Source organism: Dasypus novemcinctus, chromosome 26 (genome assembly GCF_030445035.2).
Source record: "Dasypus novemcinctus isolate mDasNov1 chromosome 26, mDasNov1.1.hap2, whole genome shotgun sequence".
NCBI classification, from domain to species: Eukaryota; Metazoa; Chordata; class Mammalia; order Cingulata; family Dasypodidae; genus Dasypus; species Dasypus novemcinctus.
Genome location: NC_080698.1, coordinates 15,186,018 through 15,210,487, shown reverse-complemented (window position 1 = coordinate 15,210,487; position 24,470 = coordinate 15,186,018). Strand labels below are relative to the sequence as shown.

Below are 24,470 nucleotides of genomic sequence, written 5' to 3'. Positions count from 1 at the left end.
ACAAAAACCTGCAGTCTCAGACAACCCGAATGTCTGAGCAGCAGCAGACATTACACTGCTTCAATCCGAGTTTGAAATCCCAGATTAGGGGATTGGGTTTTTTTAAAGGATCCCAACCCAGGGCCCACTCTGGGGGTAAAGACGAGTAAAGAAGAGCTGCGTCCTCTAGTGGTCAGATAGACGCTCACATCATCACAAGGGCAGTGGAAACAAATTTAAGTCTGGCTTTAACAAAATAAAAATAAAAACAGCACCCTAAAATTCAGTCTACCTACCTCAAAAATCTCTACCATAATTCAGGCCTCTTTATCTTATTATTTAAATTCTCTTTTGAATACCCTTCATAAACATATAGAAAAGGAGAAATATTATTAGAGCTCATAAATTTGAGTCTGACTCCAGAATGCTCTGAGGCCGCCATCTTGAAATTCTTAATCTTTGAACAAGGGGCCTGCATCTTTATTTTGCTTTGGGCCCTACAAATTATGGAGCCAGACCTGCTACAGGTGTGGCTTCTGGAAGACATTGGGACAGGAGCCAGGCACTGTATTGGAAGCATGTCTCCTTCATGGACTTTCTCGTGTCTACATAAATGTCTACAGTGTTCAGCAATGCTTGGATTTATTTCTCAGTATACTGAAAGGCTAAAACAAGAAAACAGGATTTTTTCCTTAACTGGAAACTGGGCACAACTATTAGTTTGATGCTCTGGTTCTTAAAATTAGCTGGTGTAAGACATTGGGGAAGAAAATGAAGATATTTAGAAGGTAACTGATACCCATGAAAACATTTAATATTTTAACTCCATAAATGAGTTAAACATTGAAATCAGGCCTGGTTGACAGCACTAATGACAGAACAGAGGGGACAAGCTCACGAAGCTCCCACATTCAAACAAACCCTAGCAGAATTAGTAGGTGTTTTTGTAGAGTGACTGGAATGTAAGATCTGGTCATGTTATGTCCCAATGGGGTCTAAAAGAAGGTCAGTGACTGGCTGCAAAAGAATCCCCTGGATTTTTAAAAACATCCCAGCCCTCCAGGTTCCCATCTAGGAGGTTTAGGGATGGGCTGAGGAATCTATACTTTTTTAAATGTTGGCTGTAGGATTCTGAAACTTAGCCAAGTTTTGGTCCTCTACCACCTAAATGACCAGAGATGGACTGTAGAAAATAGTGAAGTTGAAATGCATTCAAATGGGACAGAGTCCCACCCAGCATTATGTGTCTATAATGAAAAGTGCTAAGTGTGTGATCTTGGTTAACTGCTCTGAAACACACAATGCTGTAAGCAAGACTTTGGGAACAGGATCTGGGCATCATGAAAAATAACTTGATTATCAATGACAATGAGGCCAAAGTGATGAAAGCTATGGGTAGGGAGATCAAGCGTAGCATTGTGGGAAGTCTGATGACAGGGCTGATTGCAGACCTTACATCCACACTGCACTTGGTAAATGCTGTCTCCTAAGACCTCAGCTTCTACACGGCTCATTAGACGTACACACAAGGAAGTGACAGCTGAAGAGGTACAGTCACAACTGGTGGGGAAGGAAAGCCAAAGACAAGTACAGCAGAGGGCTCAATTTATAAGTCACCTCCCTCGGTGCCTCATGGCAAACAACGCTATCTTAGTTACTCGGAAGTTTGCAGTTCCCAAAACTGGTCCTTGAGGCATGTAGCTTCTGACTACCCTGTGGAATGATGAGGCATCTGCTCCAACCAGATCACATTGATTTGTGCCGGATGTACCCCTTGAAGACTCAGCTAGCTGGTAAAAGAGGTCAATCCAGGTCAATCCAGCAATAGTTTGCAACAAATACCCAAGAAAGCTGCTAGACTTAAAACAAATCTTTTAGGTATTATCTGTAGAAGAACATCTCTCTCTAAAGATGAGAGGCATCTACACAAGTAAATTATCTTCTGCTTTGTGCCATGGACATATTTAGTGGAGAAGAGATTGTTCCTAAATTAGGAGCATGACCCAAAGAGTGAGGAAAGCACAGATGGCTTAGGCAAGAAGGAGCAAAGCCTTCTCTCCAAGCCATTTTACCTCGCCCACTCCCAGGAGGTGACCTGGCTGTACCACACACTGCAGAACAGGCCACAGCACTTTCTTAGGAAATGCCTTCAGCTTCAAAAGTGTTTCTGGCAACTAAACGCAAACTCTGGGGCTGGGGACAGCCTTTGCCTGCTGGCTTCTGCTGCCAGGGACTGTGGAGGGCAGAGTGTGGGGTCTGGGCCTGGAATCTGGGTGGTCCTCCCCAGGTGCAGGGATGGCAGCTGAGGTGGGGACCCCAGAGGCTGTGCCCATGTGATGGACAGGCTAGCTAATGCTCGGGCAGCTGGGCACCCAGACCTAGACCTAAGGGACAGGCACAGAGTGAAGCGGATGGCATTCAAACCATCAGTGATTTCTCATAGTGCATTTTAACCAAGTTTGGCAAAAGGAACAGGATTAATCCCTCAAATAATTAAAATTAGAGGGATGTCACAAAGCTGCTTTCTCACATTGACAGGGTGAGCCGCATATGAAAGCTCATTGTTTAGACTGTTAGGGCTTATTACTATGAAGACTTTATTTAGTTCACACACCAGGAAGGAAAAACAGAAACTCATGTAGGCCCACATACAGCTCACTAATAATCAAATACACAGTCCAATCACATTGGAAGCACGCAGGCTAATGCATTACACATGAGGTCAACTCTCAATGACAGACACTGGCCATGGCAATATCTAATAGAAACCCTGAACTATCTGCTTGAACTCACAAGAAATTGCTGACCTTTGACCACTTTTTGATTTGCAAAAATAGCAATTTAGCAGGGTCCTCCTAATAGTTTTTTTATTCTGAGAAAGTCACCCTGGGCTCATTTCCTCCGATTTGAAATATGAGATTCAAGGACTCGAGTTTCTCTCCCAGAGAGCCTGGGATGATCAAATGAAAGGAGAGAGAAGTTGAGGCTTTGTAAAGAGTCACAACTGGAGCATGAAGGGGTGGCGTGGTTTCCTCCCTTTATCTTGATCATATTTGCAATGTTCTAGACTGTTACAAACAGAACGGCCAAGGTAGCTGCACCTGCAAGCAAGTCAGTAGGTGAAGACCTTAAAATGCACAGTAGGAAGGCAGGGCAAGATGGCATCCAAGTGAGTACACCTCATCATCTCTCCTCCAAAAAACCAGCTGAGTGGGGATAGAATCCTGCCTGAGTGAGCTGTTTTGGGAACCCACAAAGCAGGAGGTTTCTGGACATCGATCTGGAGAGAGTGCAACAAAAGGAGTGCTTGCTCAAGGTAATACTGTGAGTTTTTGGCACTTGTGCCTGAAGCTGTGGGAAGGCTAAACCCATCCCCTAGGGCTGACAGCCACAGCATTCCCTGAACACTGCATGGCAACGTTCCTGAGTCTCTTGTTCCCCAAATCCATGATCCCCAAACGATATTCCCCAAACCCCACATTCCCAGTACCCTGCATTCCCCGAACCCACATTCCCCAAGCCTGCTTTCACCAAGCCTGCATTCTCTGAACCCAGCGCTCCCCAAACTGCAGCATTCCCCTAGCCCTCCAGGCTGAGACAAACTCTTGAGACTGGGAGGGTTCTGGTGAGGGGTTCAGAGGGACCCAAGGAATGCAGGTTCAATTGTCTGGTGCCCCCATTTTTGAGCTTGGAGGAGCATGCCAGCTGGCTTGGGGAGAGACTAGGAAGAAAGGAGAGGTGAATCTGCTAAGGCAGCCTGATTTACCTAAATGCACTGGGATAGGGAAAATTGGTCTGGGAGAGGGTGGAGTCAGGCAATTAACTAGTCCTGTGCAACACACCTTAGGGAGGGGGGACAGTAGGATGTGCTTGGTAGGCTTCCAACAGTATATTTAGAGTCCCCAGCAAGGTGTGGGTGCTCGCTCTCAAAGAGACTGAGAGTCATTTTCTGTGGTGAGGTGGTTCACCAGGGTACCTTTTGAGTCTCAGAGGAGAGCTCTCACAGGGCTTCCTGCTGCCCTAGGAGAGAGGGAAGTGAGGAAGAGAGAAAAGGAGAGGGGCAGATTTCTAAGCAATTTATTCAACTGGAAAGAGGACTCCTTGCTTGAGGGTTTGTCTGGATTTTTTGGTTTGTTTTCTTGTCTTTCCTTCCCCCCACCACCCTTTTATTTATTTCTTTTTCTTTTCATTTTTTCTACTAGGCAGTGTTTCTTGTTTGCTGTGTTTCCTCATCCTTGATTTCCTCTTTTCCGTGTGTACTGATTTTGGCTACCAATGCTATCGCTATCTCCTTTTCTTTACATCTTTCTTTCTTCCATCTTCTGTTGTTGCTCTCACATTCCACCTCTCTTTGTTTAGCCCCCATTTTTTCTGGCTTTTTATTTCTAAAACCTCTATTCTCTTTTCTACCTTTTATTCACTCTTTATGTTATTTTCCTTTCTTTTCTCTTTCCCTCTCTCCTGATCACACTGGCCTTTTAATTCATACTATATTCATCTCCATATTCAGTTTCCCATATCATTGTAGGTTCCCCATTTTTTAATTTTTATAACTCTATATAGCTTACATGAGTTGAATATTCATTCTCCTAGGTCCTACATGGTTCTTCTGATGACATTTACTAACAATACTACTATTATCCTTTTTCTTTTCTTAACTCTTTTGCTTTCCCTGGCCCTAATCTCCTTCCTTCAAGGGAACTTAGACAACAAGGAAATAGAATAAAAAGAACAAAGTGTCAAAGACCTAACACACACACAAAACAGCACCTAAATAAACCCCAAAACTAGATGGAGAAGCTAATCAACTGAACAAATCCATCACGATAAAATGATGACCAGAAAACAACAAAAAATTGCAAACCATAACAAACTAAAAACCAAGAAGAGGAGTAGAACATCAAAAAACTAATCAAAGCTCTCCAAATACCATAGGCCAACATAATGAAGTGAAAGAAGAGATTAAAGATATTAAGAAAACACTTGGAGAGTATACAGAAGAAATTGTAAACAAATGCAAAAAGATAATGGAAATGATGGTGATGAATGGCAAAATCCAAAAAATAACTAGTGATGTGGAAGACAGTACATCTGAAATCAAACAGACAGTAGAATTGATAGATAAAAGATAGAAAAAATGCAGCAGGGACTTAGGGATCTAAATGACAACACAAAATGCACAAACAAATGCATTATAGGCATCCCAGAAGAAGAGAAGGGAAAGGGAACAGAAAGGCTATTGGAGGAAATAATGGCTGAAAACTTCCAAACCCATTGAGGAAGATGGTTATACATGTCATGAAGCACAATGCATGTCAAACAGCATAAATCCCAACAGGCCTGCCCCAAGACATATACTTGTCAAATTATCCAGTGCTCAAGGCAAAGAGAAAATACTGACCACAGCAACAGAAAAGAGAACCATCACATACAAGGGAAGCTCAATAAAATTAAGTGCTGATTTCTCATCTGAAACCATGGAGGAGAGAAGGCAGTGGTATGACATTGTCAAGGTACTAAAAGAAAAGAATTTCCAGTGAAGAATACTCTATCCAGCAAAGCTGGCATTCAGAAATGATGGAGAGTTCAAAATATTCACAGATAAACAGAAACTAAGAGAATATGCCAACAAGAAACCTGCCCTTCAAGAAATACTAAAGGGAGTTCTACAGGAGGAAAGAAAAAACAGGAGACACAGAGTTGGAGGAGAGTATAAGAACAACTAAAAAGACAAAAAGAGAAATAAAAACAACAAAAACACAAATACAAAGAAAATATGGCTAATGTAAGTAATTCCTTGAGAGTAATAACACTGAATGTCAATGGGTTAAATTCACCTGTCAAGAGACACAGATTGGTAGACTAGATAAGGAAACATGACTCGTCTATATGCTGTCTACAAGAAACCCATCTTAGACCCAGAGACTCAAGGAGGTTGAAAGTGAATGGCTGGAAAACAATTGTACAAACAAAGAATAACCAAAAAAGGGCAGAGTAGCTATATTAATATTAGAAAAAATAGACTTTAATGCAAAACTATTGTGAGAAACAAAGATGGACACTACATATTAGTAAAAGGGGTAATCTTTTAAGAAGAAAGAACTATCATAAACATTTATGCTTCTAACCAGGGTGTCTGCAAATACATGAGGCAAACACTGGAAAAACTAAGTGAAGGAATAGATGCCTCTACAATTAAATTGGGGGAACTTAATACACCATTATCATCATTGGACAGAACATCTCAACAGAAATTCAATAGAGAAACAAAGACTTTGAACAATATATTAGAGGATCTGGACCTAACTGACATATACAGAACATTACACCCAAATACAGAAGGATATACACTCTTCTCAAGTGCACATGGATCATTCTCCAAGATAGACCACATGCTAGGCCACAGAGAAAGTCTTAATGAATTCAGAAAGATTGAAATCATACAAAGTAATTTCTCTGACCACAGTGGAATGAAGCTGGAAATCTGCAAGGGCCAAAGAACCAGATTAGGCACAAAGAAATGGAAGTTAAGCAACACACTCTTAGACAGTGGATCAAGGAGGAAATCTCAAAAGAAATCAGTAACTACCTCGAAACCAATGAAAATGACAACACAACATATCAAAACTTATGGGATGCAGCAAATGCTGTACTGAGAGGAGAATTCATAGCCATAAATTCATACATCAAAAAAGAAAAAGAGCTAAAATCAAAGGCATAACTGCACACTTGGAGGAATCAGTAAACAACAACAACAACAAACTAACCCCTCCAAAGAAGAAGAAAGAACAAAGATCAGAGTAGAACTAAATGAAATAGAAAATTAAAAAGCACTAGAAAAAATAAACAAAACAAAGAGCTGGTTCTTTGAGAATATCAATAAAATTGACAAATCCTTAGCTAGACTAATAAAGAAAAAAAGAGAGAAGATGCAAATACACAAAATAAGAAATGAGAAAGGGGACATCACCACAGAAATAAAGACTATCATAAGAGGATACTTTGAAAAACTATATGCCAACAAGAAGGACAATTTAGAGGAAATGGACAAATTCCTAGAAACACATAAACAGCCTATACTGACAAAAGAAGAAATTGATGATCTCAACAAACCAATCACAAGTAAAGAGATAGAATCAGTCATTAAAAACCTCCCAACTAAGAAGAGTCCTGGGCCAGATGGCTTCACAGGTGAATTCTACTCAATATTCCAGAAAGAATAAACACCAATCTTGCTCAAACTCTTTAAAAAAATTGAATAGAAGGAACATTGCCTAACATTCTATGATGCCAACATTACTCTAATACCAAAACCAAAGATGGCACAAGAAAGGAAAATTACAGACCAATCTCTCTAATGAATCTAGATGCTAAAATCCTCAACAAAATACTTGCTAGTTGTCTTCAACAGCACATCAAACAAATTACATACCACGACCAAGTGCATTCCATCCCTGGTATGCAAAGATGGTTGAACATAAGAAAATCAATCAGTGTGATATACCACTTAATCAGATTGAAGGGGAAAAAAATCACATGATCATATCTATAGATGCAGAAAAGGGATTTGACAAAATACAGCACCCTTTCTTGGTAAAAAACACTGCAAAAGACAGGAATAGAAGGAAATTTTCTGGACATGATAAAGGGTATATATGAAAAACCTACAGTTAACATCATTCACACTGGTGAAATCCGAAAATGTTTCCCTCTAAGATCAGGAACAAGACAAGGATGCCCACTATCACCCCTCCTATTTAACATAGTCTTAGAAGTACTTGCTCGACCACTGAGGCAAAAAAACAGACATAAAAGGCATCCAAATTGGAAAGAAAGAAGTCAAAATTTCACTATTTGCAGATGATATGATCCTGTACATAGAAAACCCTGAGAAGTCTACAACAAAGCTTCTAGAACTTATAAATGAGTTCAGTAAAGTCACAGGTTACAAATAAATGCACAAAAATCAGTAGCATTTCTGTACACCAGTAATGAGCAATCTGAGGAGGAAATCAGGAATTGAATACCATTCACAACAGTAAATAAAAATATCAAATACCTAGGAATAAATTTAACTAAAGATGTAAAAGACTTATATACAGAAAACTACACAACACTGTTCAAGGAAATCAAAGAAGACCTAATTAAATGGAAGGATATTCCCTGTTCATGGATGGGAAGACTAAATATTATTAAGATGTCTATCCTACCAAAACTGATCTACACATTCAAAGCAATCCCAATAAAAATCAACACATCATTCTTTAATGAACTAGAGAAACTAACTATGATATTTATTTGGAAAGGAAAGAGGCCCTGAATAGCCAAAGACATATTGAAAAAGAAAAATGAAATTGGAGGAATCATACTACCTGACTTCAAAACATACTGCAAAGCTACAATAGTGAAAATAGCATGGTATTGGTACAAGGATAGACACATTGACCAATGGAACCGAACTGAGAGTTCTGACATAGATCCTCATATATACCGTCATATGGCATTTGACAAGGCTACCAAACCCTCTCAACTAGGAGAGAATGGCCTCTTCAACAAATGGTGACTGGAGAACTGGATATTCATATGTAAAAGGATGAAAGAAGATTACCAACTTACACCTTATACAAAAATCAACTCAAGATAGATCAAAGACTTAAATATAAGACCCAAGACCATAAAGACCTTGGAAAGCAAAGTAGAGAAGCATCTACAGGACCTTGTAATAGGAAACGACTTCATGAACTTCACACCAAAAGCACGAGCTGCAAAAGAACAAATAGATAAATGGGACTTCCTCAAAATTAAAGCCTTCTGCACCTCAAAGGAGTTTGTCAGGAAAGTGAAGAGAGAGCCTACAAAGTGGGAGAAAATATTTGGTAACTATATATCTGATAGGAGACTTATATCTTGCATATATAAAGAACTCCTGTATCTTGAAAATAATAAGACAAAAAGCCCATTTAAAAAATGGAAAAAGGATTTGAACAGACACTTCTCCAAAGATGATATACAAATGGCTAAAAAACACATGAAAAAATGCTCAAAACCCCTAGCTATTAGGGAAATGCAAATCAAAACAACAATAAGATACCATCTTACTCCCATAAGACCGGCAGCTATCAAACAATCAGAAGACTACAATTATTGGAGAGGATGTGAAAAAATGGGAACACTCATCCACTGCTGTTGGGAATGCAGAAGGATCCAGCCACTCTGGAGGACAGTTTGGCAGTTTCTCAAAAAACTAGCTATAGATTTGCCATATGACCCAGCAATTCCACTGCTGGGTATATACCCAGAAGATCTGAAAACAGGGACACGAACTGATATATGAACACCAATGTTCATAGCAGCACTATTCACTATTGCCAAAAGTTGGAATCGACCCAAATGCCCATTAACAGAGGAATGGATAAATAAAATGTGGTATATACATACAATGGAATACTACTCAACTATAAGAACAAATACAGTACGAACACATGTGATAACATGGATGAACCTTGAGAACCTTATGTTGAGTGAAGCAACCCAGCCTTGAAGGATAAATACTACATGACCTCTCTGATATGAAATTAGTAAACCAAGCTGTCTCAGAGAGCCAGAGACTTGATGATAAACTTTAAGGTATTTGGAGGGTAGAGGAAGGTTGTGAGCTGACAGCTACTTGGGTGAAATCAATGATAAGCTGGAGGTAAGTATTTGTACAGGGAAGGGACAAAATGGGGGCACAGGGATAACTTTGTGTGGGGCTGCATGGGCTTTAGGGGTGCTAGGATGGGAGAATAGGTCAGATTGCCCAAGAAATTAGAGAGAGGGTGATCATGGGAGATTATCAGGTATGTGGTTGAAATTGTGGTGCAGAGAAAACTCTTTAGAGAGTGTAATATGGAAGGTTGCCTGTTGGGGATGCTTAAGAGGGGGCATCTGACACAGGGCAAGCTTCTGGGGAGTGTGTGAGTGCTCATTTTGTCAGAGTGGATTATATCATTGGGTGGAGACCAATACAATGAGAGTGAAGGTATACCCACATCCTGGGGAGAACTGATGTTCTCAAACAAAGGGAATTGTATCTCTTGAGAGAATCAATGGCTCCCAATGGGTTAGGGCAGTCAAGTATGCCAAGTCCTCAACATTTTTCCAAGTATCTCTGAATATGGTCCCTCAAGTAATGAAGATTTATTGTCATGATGGACTCTGAGGGAAGGGGGAAAGAGGTGTTGAATACATGGAATCAGGGTAACTGTGGGGTAATGGAAGTGTTCCACAGATCATGCCATGATGGATATAGGTCATGTTAAATTACACCAAAAATGTATAAAAATCTATAGGTTAAAATGTAAACCATAATGTAAAACATAAGATAACTAAAAATTTAGAAAATTGTATAGTCTAAAATATAAACCATAATGTAAACGCAAATAGAACCATGTTTGAAAGCTATCGTTTCAATATCTGTACATTAGCTGCAGCAAATATAACATGGACATGCAAAAAGATCACTGTTGGGGAAGGGACAAAGGGTTTGATGTTGGATATGTGGGAGTACCATATATTGCATATGTGAACTACTGTGACCTAAAATGCATATCAAGAGAAACTTAATAATCAGGGGGGAAAAAAGAAAGAAAGGAGGCAGACACTGAGGAAGAAATGGAAGAAATTGCCTTGCCACTGTACATACAGGGCAACACCTATAGCAGTGATGAAAGGCAAAGTGTCAAAAACAAAGCTTTTTCATTTTTTCATTTCTTTGATACCCCAATTTATTTTTCCTTTATTTAATTTTTCTAACTTTCTATATATCTGTATCTAGCCTTTAAACCCATCACTATATTCCATTTTTCTATCAATGGAACCTGGCAATATATTGGGAATCCTTTTTGAAGAAGTTTTGGACTACAGAGAGGTTCAACTAAGGCAGGGGAGGAGCGCTTGTGTGGGGTGTCATTAGTGGGGGGCACACAGTTGGGAGGGAGTTCTCCAGGGCATGTATACAGGGCACATAGAAAGGTTTGGATATTTTCATAGATGTTTCAGTTGGAAATGACAGATGAGAGAGTGCTGAATTCCTGACCAGGGGAGCTCTATCACATTCCCCCATGGAACAACAAAAATCCCCCAAGTGCAATGGCAAAAACCAATAAAGATGGATGGCCCAAAGATGAGCCCTTGAAATTAATGACTCTGATTATGAGCCTGAGTGCCTGAAATATGAACTAGGCCTATAGCTGTGGGCTGCCTAAGAGTTACCTCCTGAGAGTTTCCATGTTGCTCGAATGTGGCCACTCTCTAAGCCAAACTCAGCATGTAGATGCATTGCCTTCCCCCCAGCATGGGACATGACTCCCGGGGATGAGCCTCCCTGGCACTGAGGGATTACTACCAAGCACCAGCTGATGATGTAACTACAAAAAGACCATGAACAAAGAGGTCAACTCAAACCAGCAGAATATCTTAGCCCACATGTAATATCAGGTGTTACAAACTGCTTTTTGACTTTGGATAAAAAGGGGGAAATGGAAAGGACAAGTGAGTTTATATGGCTAAGAGTCTCCAAAAAAGAGTCGGGAGGTCATCAGGCGGTGATGCTTATGCTTGCCCTGGCAGGGTACCAGAGACAGCCAAGGTAGATGGAAACCTAGGTGCTGGTTCTCCTGAGGGCTGCAGTGATCCACAGGTTCTATGGTCAAGGCAGGTGGCTCTGGAGTTCAGGGCCATGTCAGTTGGCCTGACTTTGGAGTTTGTGTTCCTGAGTGTGATGGAGTTGGACTCAGATGTAACCTTTCTACACATGTCTTTTCTATTATTTTTAATGGACCTGTGGTTGGTGTTTGGATTGGTGTATACTCAGGAGACCTGGGTCTCTGAACTATCGGTGTGATGGCCAGGCCCTGGGCCTCAGCAGACTTGTGGCTCCTACCATCTGGTTTCTTGGACTTAACCTGGCCAGCTGACAGGGAGGTGAAGAGGGTCAACCACCACACCAGGGAGCCAAGAGTACGTACAGCTGCAATCAGGAGAATTGCATCCATCATCCATATGGAATCTAAACCCCCTCTTGATGTAGAGGGGGACTGGACATAGCGATCCCAGGCCCACAAGATGGAGGAATAGAGTATGGATTAGAGTGAACTTACTGGTGTTCTGCTGGGGAACTACTGTGATTAGTTAGGGAAGAAATTGTAGTAGTGATGTGAAGAGGGTGGCCATGGTGGCTGCTGATGGTTGGGAGAGGGAAGAAGAGATATGGTGTGGGGGCATTTTCAGGAGTTGGAGTTGTCCTAGGTGGTGCTGCAAGGATGGATGCTGGACGTTGTGTGTCCTATAGTGGCCCACTGGGTGGACTGGAGGAGAGTGTGGATTATAATGTGGATCACTGTCAATGTGGTGCAGCAGTGCTCCAGAATGTATTCACCAGGTGCAGTGAATGTGCTGCAATGATGAAAGAGGTTGTTGATGTGGGAGGGGTGGGGAGGTATATGGGACCTCATGTTTTTTGAATGTAACATTTAAAAGAAAAAAAAGGAAATTAAAAAAAAATTTACTTGGAAAGGAAAAAGGCCCCAAATAGTCCAAGACATATTGAAAAAGAAAAGTGAAATTGGAGGAATCACACTTTACATGACTTTAAAACATACTACAAACTTACAGTGATCAAAACAGCATGGTATTCATGGATGTGTCATGATGATGGGAATGAGTGTTGCTGGCGGGGGAGAGGTGGGGTGGGGGTGGTGGGGTTGCATGGGACCTCATATATATATATTTTTTAATGTAATATTATTACAAAGTCAATAAAAAAAAAAAAACAGCATGGTATTGGCACAAAGTTGGAAAACTGACCAATGGAACTGAATTGAGAGTTCTGATATAAATCCTCACATATACAGTCATCTGATACTCAACAAGGCCACCAAGCCCACTCAACTGGGAGAGAATGGCCTCTTAACAAATGGTGCTTGGAGAACTGGATATCCATATGCAAAAGAATGAAAGAGGATTACCATCTTGCATGTTATGCAAAAGTCAACTCAAGATGGATCAAAGATCTAAATATAAGAGCCAAGACCATAAAGACCTTGGAAAACAATGTAGGGAAGCATCTAGAGGACCTTTGTAATAGGAAATGCTGCATGAACTTCACACCCAAAGCATGAGTAGCAAAAGAAAAAATAGATAAATGGGACCTCCTCAAAATTAAAGACTTTTGCACCTCAAAGAAGTTTATCAAGAAAGTGAAAAGGCAGCTTACCCAATGGGAGAAAATTCTTGGTAACCATATATCTGATAGGAGATTAATATCAAGCATATATAAAAAAATCCTATATCTTGAAAATAAAAATACAAACAAACCATTTAAAAGATGGGCAAGAGATGTGAACAGATGCTTCTCCAAAGAAAAAATACAAATGGTTAAAGAGCACATGAAAAGATGCTCAGCATCACTAGCTATTAGGAAAATGCAAATCAAAACTACAATGAGATACCATCTTACATCCATTAGACTGGTAGCTATTTAAAAAACAAGACTAACTTGTAGTGTTATGATGTGGAGGAACGGGAACGCTCATCCACTGCTGTTGGGAATGCAGAAGGATCCAGCCATTCTGGAAGACAGTTTGGCTGTTCCTCAAAAAACTCTCTGTAGATTTGTCATAGGACCCAGCAATTTCACTGCTAGGCATATACCCAGAATAACTGAAAACAAGGGCACAAACCAATATATGCATATCAATGTTCTTAGCGGCATTATACATTATTTTCAAAAGCAGGATTCAACCCAAATGCCCATCAACAGATGAATGGATAAACAAAACGTGGTATATGCATACAATGGAATACTACTCAGCTGTAAGAAGGAACACAGTGCTAACACATGGGATAACATGGATGAATCTTGAGGACCTTATGTTGAGTGAAGCAAGTCAGGCATTGAAGGACAAATACTACATGACCTCTCTGATATGAATTAAGTAAACCAAGCTGTCTCAGAGAGCTAGAGACTGGATGACAGGCTTACAGGAAATTGGGGGGGAGAGGAAGGTTGTGAGCTGGCGTCTACATGGGTGAAATCTATGATAAAGTGGAGGCAAGTAGTTGTGCAGGGAAGGGATAAGACAGGCTCATAGGGATATTATTGGGTGGGGCTTTGCAGGCTTGAGCGGGCCAAGGGTTGGGAGGATGGGTTAGATGGTCCATGGAATTAGGGGAAGGTTTTGGGGGGAGTAGGTGAACATGGGAGTTTTTCAGGTATATGGCTGAAACTATAACGTTGAGAAAACTCTTTAGAAAATATAATAAGGAAGGGTTACTTGTTTAAGGTGTTTGATGGGGGGCATTTGGCACAGGGTGCACCTGGGGCAGGTTTCTAGGGAGTGTGTGAGTGCTCATCTTGTCATAGCGTGTTATATCATTGGGTGGAGACCCATTCAATGAATGGGAAGGTGTTGTACCCCCATCTTGGGGAGGCTTGATGCTATCAAACAGAGGGAAAGGAATCTCTCAAGAGCATGGGTGGTTCCCAATTGGGAGGATAGTCTACTGTGTCTCAGATATTAGATGCTGTCCACTAAAAACCAGAGCCTCATGACTACCCTCACAAACAGAACTATTTTAACAAGTCTTTGGGGTGGTCTATAGACTGAGCTAAATATTCTGGGCAATTTGATCATATTTTACTCAGAGATTGTTCTATTTACAAGAGCCAAAGATACATATGTGAATCAAAGTTCTGACCTATTTCTGTGCCACACTCTAAGGTAAAACTTCCAATATCATTCACTAAGAATTTGTGAAATTAAGTGCATTCTAGCTTGGTGGTTTGGGCAAGTTTCAATTAGAAGTCTGGAAAGCTGAGTGACCTGGAGGTAAGGTTTGCACACAGGGACCTAATATTGAAGAACTTGTCTCCCTGGGAGGAAATGTACTTGGAATGCGTGTCCTCGTAAAACCCAGGTTTAGACTTTTAATGCTCTATCTTTCTATATCATAACTACTTTGGATAGAAACACCTCTTAAGAAAACAATATTAATCATTATTATGGAAATAAATAATCAGTCACATTTGTTATGATACCAAGCATGGAACAATAGGTCTTCAAAGTGTTTATCCCATTTAGTCATTCCAGAGCTCCTATGTGATAGGGGTATGGGGGGTGGGTACTACTAAACCCCCGTCCTATGGATGGGAAGGGGTGAAAGGGGTTGCTCTCAGAGGTAAGCTGACACACCAGGAGTTACGTTAACCTCGTGCTTACCAGTTAGGCATTTTTTACTCTGAAAGTACTCAACTCCTGTTCTCCAAAATAGATTAGAATTTAAATTTGCCCCAAAGACTCAAAATTGTCCTACTGAACAGTGACTCTAATGCAGGGGTTCTTAAACTTTTTTGTTCCATGAACCCCTTTGCCAGTCAGGTGAAAACCATGGACCCCTTTACTAAGTCCATACTCTACTGTGTATTATTTAATAAATACATCAACCTATACAAACACAATCCCAAAAGAATAATGTTTTTTTGAATTTCAATTCAAACTCATGGACCCCTTGTTAAGAACCCCTGCTCTAATGGGAGATATATATATGTTGCTATAACTTATACCAAAATCCTAGATAGCCTAGGGTGTTGGGCTCCAAGTTCACCTGGCTGATGTATCTAAACTATCAGGCTGTGGTATCCATATTTTCCAGCTGCCAGTTTGCCTACCTCTAGCTCTTCCTGTTACCCTTATGACCTAGGCCTCCATTTTAAACCAAAGCAGGATGAGAAACCATTAACTTGTTATTTAATCAGTGGACATGTGAGTGCCTTTGACAGACCAGGTATGGTTGAAAGAGATGCCACAGTGATAAAATGCAGAGCATGAGTGTCCATGGAGTGGACTTGCACGTTGAGGGGCAGGTAGGCAAGTGATAGACAAAAGATGACCCTGATCAGAGGCATATCTTGCTGGGCAAACAGGGACGTATGGACCCCTTAGTAATTTATAGAGAGTTTGCCCTTATCCTAAGAGCAGCCAGGAGACAACACAGGAATGCTAGCAGGGCCCTCACATAAGCAGCTTGGGCTTCAACAGGTCCCTTGGCCTTCAGCCCAGGAGCACACACATGGAGGGCCAGGAACTCCACCTGGAGACTATGCAGAGATGCAGGGGGAAGGTGACAGTGATGAGAACTGGGAAGGGGGTGACTAGAGCAGAGTTGTGGGGATAACTGAAGACTACTAAGAAGAATTGATGTGACTACAAGCCAGGATGATTTGTGGGTTTATGGTTTGGTCATTCAGCAGCACTACTCCATGGGATGAGGTACATTGAAAGAGAAAGATGTCTCAGGATAGCCCTCTTGTCTTCCCCCACCCAACTGCTTTTATTACATTGTTGGTTAATCACCAAATTAGTTAAAATTGTGTACCAAATAAGAATAAGCAGGCTCTGAGTGAGAATCCAAAGAGTCCCCTAAATAGCTTTGCTGTCCAAATAACTTTGCTACATAGGCAATGGGTAACTGAGGTGTGAACATTTATGATAAAGTGTATGAGTATTTCTACTCATATAACTACTCCCTGGGGTCTCCAGGTCTGGATGATGTCATTAATGCTATCCCAAAGCTCCACTGAACTTTAGACATCAAGACAGGGAACCAAGGAAGAAGCATTAGGAAGTGGGCAGTCTGTGCATTTGATGGGATGTAGCATCGAGCCAGCTGTCACAGGGCGAATCAAGATGTCACAGAAAGCATGGGAACCAGAGAACAAAGCTAATGAAAGGCAGCCTATACAGCATCCCCTGACTGGGGAGGAGGTGGCAAGAGGCACAGCCCCCAGGTCATTGTCAAGCAACAACAGGACAACTATTTGCTTGAATAGTTTCCCCTTAACTGAGTGCTGGAACCAAGGAGGATTAGACATAGAAACATATACAAGGCTTTAGCAGACCTGTCCATGTGTCATGGAGAAGTCCATGATAAAGAACTCAACGGATTGCCATATAAAGAGAAAGGATGAACAAACTTTTGGATCATCCTTCAATTCATGATTCATACAAACAAGTGGTTGTGCCCTTTCCACTAAGGTAGGCACCATAGCTCTGAAAGAATACCTTGTTACTTAAATGCCACCAGCACATTGTATTCAACAGTACTCTTTTGGAACATAAATCTGAATTACTTTATTCTACAGACCTCAGAAGAATGAACTGATATGAACCGTGTCAGAAAGATAACTCTACCTGATCAGGGAGTGTGACTAAGAGAAGGATAGTATCTGGAATAATAAGATGGGTTATTAGGAAAGTAGTTCTTCACTTTTTTGTTGTTTGTCCCTGGGTGAGTCACTTAAGCTCTCTTAGCATCTCCATCTCTTCATTCATCTGCTCATTCAGCTGACCATATATATCAGGGCCCAGGACTACAGAGGTATAAAATGTGAAAAAAATGGTAACAATCATGAGAACCAAATGAGAAGTGTTTTCTAAGTTGTAAAGTCCTGTATTTATTACTGAGTTATTAGTTTCTATCTACCTCTATTTATGGCATATACCCATGTCTTCTTGCCTTCAGATTAAATACAGATGAACAAGGAAATCAGAAATCACTTAACTGACAAGTCTCTTCAAGGTAGAGAATCAGTCCAATGTAGAGATTTAGCCCAAACACCTGCTAAAAGAGTTAAAATGAGAAGAGCAACTCAAACTCTCAACTACCAATTTCTGTGTGCCCTTTTCAGAAAGCAGATTGTACCCTGAGTCAGTGTAAATTCTTTATTTAATGACAGACTTCTCCTCCTACTCTTGTCTGCAGTATAGAACAGGGATGGGCAGACTACAACCCCGAGTTCTATCTGGCCTGCTACCTATTTTTGTGAATTAAGTTTTATTGGTGCACAGCCAGCCGTGCCCACTCATTTACATCTGGCCTTTGGCTACTTCAACTGCAAAGGCAAATTTGAATAGTTATAGCAGAGGCCATATGGCTGGCAAAGCCTAAAATATTTACTATCTGGGTCTTTCCAAAAAAAGTTTGCTAACCCCTCATCAAGATCCACGTAAGGAGTTCACAATGAACACAGCTGAAGTAAAGAGTAACAAAAAAATTACTGTACTATATTGATTGTTTTAACCAAAACTAAGTATTGACCTGCATTAGCTATCTAGATAGTTCCCTAATAGTAGTTTGGTTATTTTCAAACAAGTAAATTTTATTAAATATATATAACATAAAGATGGAAATCATTGAGGATAGTTTCTGGAGCACATCTCCTATAGAAGCAGCCCATACATCACCTTTTTGGTAACAACCTTGAACTCTGCAAAAGATTAGTAAACATTTTGCATTATGTGTCATTTAAATATACATAAAATAGCAGCATTAGACTTCATTTAGATCAAAAGAGAAATATGGATTTAAAATGTGGCTATATCACTTTCCATTGATAAGAAAAATCAGCCAATTTGCAAAGGAACAAAGCTATCTGGAAATTAGCAGAGAGGATCCACAATCTTTGGAAAGCAACTAGCTTAGTATTCAGACACCTACGAAATAGTTTTAAAAACCACTTGTATTAAGTTAAGGAATAGGAAACCAATTATTAAAATAATGTTATTTCTGATTGCAAAAGTATATTGGGCTAAAGATTCAAACTATACAAAAATATATTTAAGTATACTTGCTAAATCCCTCACGCCTGAGATGACTACCTTAACAGTTCGGTATATTTTCTGGCAAACGTTTTTGTTCATCCTCGTTCCCTCCCATTCATCCATTCATTCATTCATCCATTCATTCATCCATCCATCATCTCTCTTTAGGGAAAAGAGAAATCATAAAGTATACTATTCTACAATTAACTTTCTTTTTAAAATCTAACTATACATCATCGTTGCTCTTTCATTGCAATATACATAGACCTTTCTTATTCACGCTAAGTTATGGTGCATTAAATTACTTTGGATCTAAAAGAATTTATTTACATTTAAATTGTTCCAAATTTTTCCTTATGTGTGTTGTTCTTAATGTACTCATGATATTTAAAAAGCAATGTAATTCTTAGTATCTTTTAGTTTTGAATAGAATAAAAGTGGGCTAGTGTCTGTTCTAACTGCAAATTTTGTCTCCCTTGGTCCTTGGGCAGGCAAATTTCCCAATGTGAAGAAGAGGTACTCTCTTCTTAAGTATCATCATGTAAACCCTACCCCTGTATCCTGGCAAACTGTACACTGGATGCCCATAAGGGCATGGAAGGTAGGCGGTTTTAGAGTCTGGGGTACCTCCTTTGACAAAGCTCAGGTTGGGAGAAACAGTATTGGGGAAAATCCAGCGACTCTAATGTACACTTCGGTTAGTTCATGAGTTTCAGTCTCCCTGATCCCATGGGAAAAGATCAAACTTGCCAAGAAAGGGAGCTACATGGGTTTCTAAAAATCAGTTGATTTTGCAACAAATATTTACAAATGAATCTTAAACAGAGCCATGAAATTCAGTGGATTTCAGAACATCTTCATTATAAAACCAGAGAAAAACCATATCAATCTCCTTCCTTCCTCCTTTTCTCTCTTCTCCCCTGGTTCAGACCACAAAGAGATTAGAAGTTCTGAAGTAGATTAGGATGAGAGTTTACTCATAAGAGTTCTGTATTTGAACTCCAGGCTCACTAAATTTGTCATGGTTTCTTTTTCCTTAAAGAAAAAGAATGTAAGTTGATTTGGTACATAAAACAGCAGAGCAAAATCTCTCCAGACAGTAAATAATACCTTTAAAAGACAAAAACCAAAAGTTTAATAGAACCTCAAGACCACTTGATCAAGGATGTTGTGCCATGGGCTATTTCAAGAAATATCATAGGAAATATGTGAACCAGGACTACCCGGTCTGGGTCAGCATTTTCACCCTAAACTTTCTTGTGTTTTAAGACAAGTTGAGATCTTCTCACTCTCCATTCAGATGTAGTTGTTTTTAAAATGAACGTTATGAAATAGTGCCATAATTAAAACTAAAGTTCTGAGTTTTCAGGGGGCCACCTGAGAATTGTGAAACCAGACTTGGCTTTCAATGGACTAAAAGTACTTGATGTAATTATTGTAGATGCCACCTTCTAGAAGGCCTCCCAAGCCCTTTTGTTTCCTGGAGGTAGGGTGATAGCGGCCACCAGGGAAAGAGTTGAAAATGTGTCAGTAGGAAAGAATCTCAAATATTTAGCAGCCATAAGAACTTGTCAAGATCCATGTAAGTATACTGATCAAAGAATGAATTATTCAAAGGACTTGGCACCTTCTAGTCAGAATGACAATTCAGAGGATGAATGCCTAATGTCAGGGATCATACTAGCCATTCTATTATAGAGGAAGAATAATCCCCATCCCCATTATATGAAGAATATGAGGAAATGGGCTCAAGGCTCTAATTCTGGGGATTTGGACTGAATTAGAGAGACACTGAAGAGTACAAACCCTGGAATCTGATTATTTTATACCAGAATCTAATTCAGATTGTCTCGATTATACTAAAACATGATGAGACTCCTACAAATCAACAACAAAAAGATAAACAGCCCAACTTAAAAGTGGGCAAAATGACTTGAATAGATAATTCTCCAAAGAAGATACAAATATGGCCAATAAGCACATGAAAAGATGATCAGTATCATGAACCATTAGAAAAATGAAAATCAAAACCACAATGAGATACCACTTCACACCCTCTAGGATGGCTTTTTTCTTTTTGGCTTAAACAGAGATTTCTTGGCTCAGTGTTTTGAGGCTAGGAGAAATCCAAAATTGAGGTGTCAGCAAAGTGAGGCTTTCTTCCCAAACACAGCACTGCCAGCAATTCTTGGTCCTTGGCTTTTCTGCCACATAACAATGTCTTCTTCTTTATCCTCTGGGTTCTTTTGACTTCTGACTTTTTCCCATGGCTTCTCCTTCCATGTCCTATTTCCTTTCAAGGATTTCCCCATGGGGGGATTAAGGCCCACCCTCCTTCAGTTTGGGCACACCTTAACTAATAGCGTCATTTAAGGTCCTATTTACAAATGGGTTCACACTCACAGAACCAGGGGTTAGGACCTTGCTTGAGTTTGCTAGGCTGCCAAAAGCTGATGCCATAAAATGGGTTGGCCTTTAACAGTGGGACTTTATTAGCTTGCATGCTTACAGTTTCAAGGCTGAGAAAAATGTCCAAATCAAGGCACCATTAGGTGGTGCTCTCTCCCCAGACTGTGGCTGCTGGAGATCCTGGACTCCTCTGTCACATGGAAAGATACATGGCAGCATTTCTGGGCTCTCCTTTCTCTCCTGGGTTTCACTGCTTTCAGCTTCTTGCTTCCATGACTTTTTTCTCTCCTTGAATTTTATTCTCTTATAAAGGGCTCCAGTAGGAGGATTAAGACCCACGCTGGGCCATACCTCAACTGAAGTAACTGTATCAAAAGGTCCTACTTACAATAGGCTTACACTCACACAAATGAATTAGCTCTAAGAACATGGTTTGCCAGGGTACATATAGTTCCACCGCAGACGTGAACATGCCTTTTGTAGAAAATATGATTCAACAGCCCACCTTCTGGATCACCAAAGATTTTCCCCCTCCCCCCACCCTGCTATTTTTGCTGTCTGTGTCCATTTGCTGTGTGAGCTTCTGCATCTATTTCTCTCTCTCTCTCTCTTTTTTTTTTTTTTTTGTCTTCTCTTCTTGTTTTTCTCCTCTAAGATTCACCAGAATTTGATCCTGGGACCTCCAATGTGGAGAGAGATTCCCCAACACTTGCACCACCTCAGTTGCCTTGACTCTCCCCTTTGTCTCTCTTGTAGTGTCATCATCTTGCTGCGTGGGCCCAGCTCACTGCGTGGGTCTGCCTTGCTACACGGGCAAGCCTTTACCAGGAGGCCCCAGGGATCGAACCTGGGTCCTCCTATATGGTAGACAGGAACCCAATCACTTGAGCCACATCCGCTTCCCTATTATTTTTTAAAAAAAAGAAATTAACAAGTGTGCGTAAGGATGTGGAGAATTTGGAAATGTCATGCATTGCCCGTGGGGATATAGTGCAGTCACTGTGGAAAACAGTTTGGTAGCACTACAAAAAGCTAAAAACAGAATTAAAACAAATCCCAGCAATTCCATTCCTAGGTATATATTCAAAAGAATTGAAGACAGGGACTTAAACAGGTACTTGATGAACACTGATAGCAGCAATATTTGTGACAGCCAAAAGGTAGAAACAACCCAGTATCATCAACAGATGAATGTATAATCAAAATGTGGTATACCCACACAATGGAATATTTTAGCCATAAAAAGAAATGAAATTCTGATACATGCTGCAACATGGATGAACCTTGAAGACATTATGCTAAATGAAATACACCAGTCACAAGAGGACAAATAATATTTGATTCCACTTATATGATATATTTAGAATAAGAAAATGTACAAAGATATAAAATAGCACTTCCAGATTCTAGAGGAAAGGAGAAACAGGGAGTTCATTTGTAATGGGTACAGAGTTTCTGTGTTGGGTAATAAAAATGTTTCAGTAATGGTGGTGGTAGAACAACGTTGTAAATGACTAATGCCATTGAACTGCACATTTAAAATAGCAAATTTTATGGTATACACTTTACCAAAAATTTTTAAAATAAAAAGTACCAAGCTTTTGTTTTCAATGTCTTACATGCCAGGTTTTTTGTTTCATTAATATTTCTTTTTTATCTTTTGAGCTTTTATATGCTGGGTTTTTTGTTCATTAATATTCCTTTTTTATTCAATGTTTTACAAATCTTCAATTAAAATGAAAAGAGATTATCATTTTGATTTTGATTTTCTTTTTTTTGAAGAATCAACTTTCAGTCTCATTGAGTTTTCTCTACTGTTTTGCTTTTTTTTTCCAGTTTCACTGATTTATGCTCTTTATCATTTTCTTGCTTTGGGTTTATTTTGCTGTTACTTTTCTAGTTTCTTGAAGTATGAACTTAGATTATTGATTTGAGAACATACTACTTTTCTAATGTAAGCTTTTAGTGATATAAATTTCCTTTTCAACGTAGCTTTGTCCCTTATATATTCATATGTGGGCTTTTCATTTTTATTCAGTTCTCTTGGCAGACAATATAATGTTGGATCATGGTTTTTTTGTTGTTTTTAATCCACTCTTCCAAACACTGTCCTTAATTAGTGTGTTTAGATCATTTATGTTTAAGATAACTAATGATATGTTAGGGTTTAAGTCTGCCAGTTTATTATTATTTTTTTGTTTATTCTGTTTGTCATTCCTGTTTTTGTTTTTTCCTTCCTGTGCATTATTTGAATATTTGTTAAGATTCTATCTTGTTTTACTGATAGTGCTTTTGAACATATTGCACATTTCTTAGTTATTGCTATAGCTATCATAATATACACATATCAAAGTCCACTGTGTTTTAGTTTCTTAGGCTACTTAAAGCAAATACCAAGAACTGGTACAGGTTTAACAGTGGAAATCTATTAGCTTACAGTTTTGAGGCTGAGAAAATGCCCAAATCAAGGCATCATCAAGGCGATGCTTTCTTCCTAAAGACCAGCTGCTAATGACCCATGGTTCCTCTGCCACATGACTAGGCATATGTGACATTTGCTGGTCTCTCTTTTTCTCTTCTGGGTTTCAATGATTTCAGCTTCTTGCTTCCATGGTGCATGTGCAAGGGAGCAAGTACTCTCTGGACCACCCTCTTCCCCTCTCACCCTCCCCCCTTTCATTCCACTTATAAAAGACTCCAGGGATAGGATTACAACCCATCCTGAATGAGGTGGGTCACACCATAACTGATGTAGACTCATCAAAAGGTCCTACTTACAAAGAGTTCACCCACAGGCATGGGTTAGACTTAAGAACATGTTTTTTTTCTCAGGTGCATACAGCATTTACCACTTCAAGTGAAGCGTAGAAAACTTTTTTACATTCAGGCCCCTTTAACCTCCACACATTTTAAATATAGTTGTTTTGAGTATTTCTTCAACAAAGATTGTTGATCTTTAAATCAGCTACTGTTAAAATGTTTGCTTTAACTATCATATATGATTTAAGAATCTCCTCAGAAGTAGGATACTCTGTAATTACCCCTATTTTTAAACATTCCGATGGTCTTCTTTCCTTTCTCAAGTTCCAAACCTTCCTCTGTTATCGTTTCACTTCTCTTTAGAGAACTTGTAACCATTCTTTAAAAGTAGGTTTGCTGGCAACAAATTCTCTTAGCTCTCCTTTGTCTGAGAATGTCTTGGTTTCCCTTCTTAATATAGAATTCTGAGATAAAAGTCCTTTTATTTCAGTACTTCAAAAAAAATGTGCTACTTCCTTCTGGCCTCCATGATCTCAGACGAGAAACCTGCTGCCATCCAAACTGGTGTTTCCTGTAAGTAATGCATCATTCCCACCTGGCCGTTTTCAAGACTTTTCTCTTTGTCTATTTTGTTATAATGTGTTTGGCATGGATTTACTGGGTTTACCCTATTAGAAATGT

General features: G+C 39.7%; 1 protein-coding gene across 2 annotated transcripts in view; it reads right to left on the bottom strand.

The window, feature by feature from the left end:
• Positions 1–24,470, bottom strand: part of CACNA2D3 (calcium voltage-gated channel auxiliary subunit alpha2delta 3) — a 933,078-nt gene that overhangs the window by 467,225 nt on the left and 441,383 nt on the right. The gene's annotated exons all lie outside the window — the stretch shown is intronic.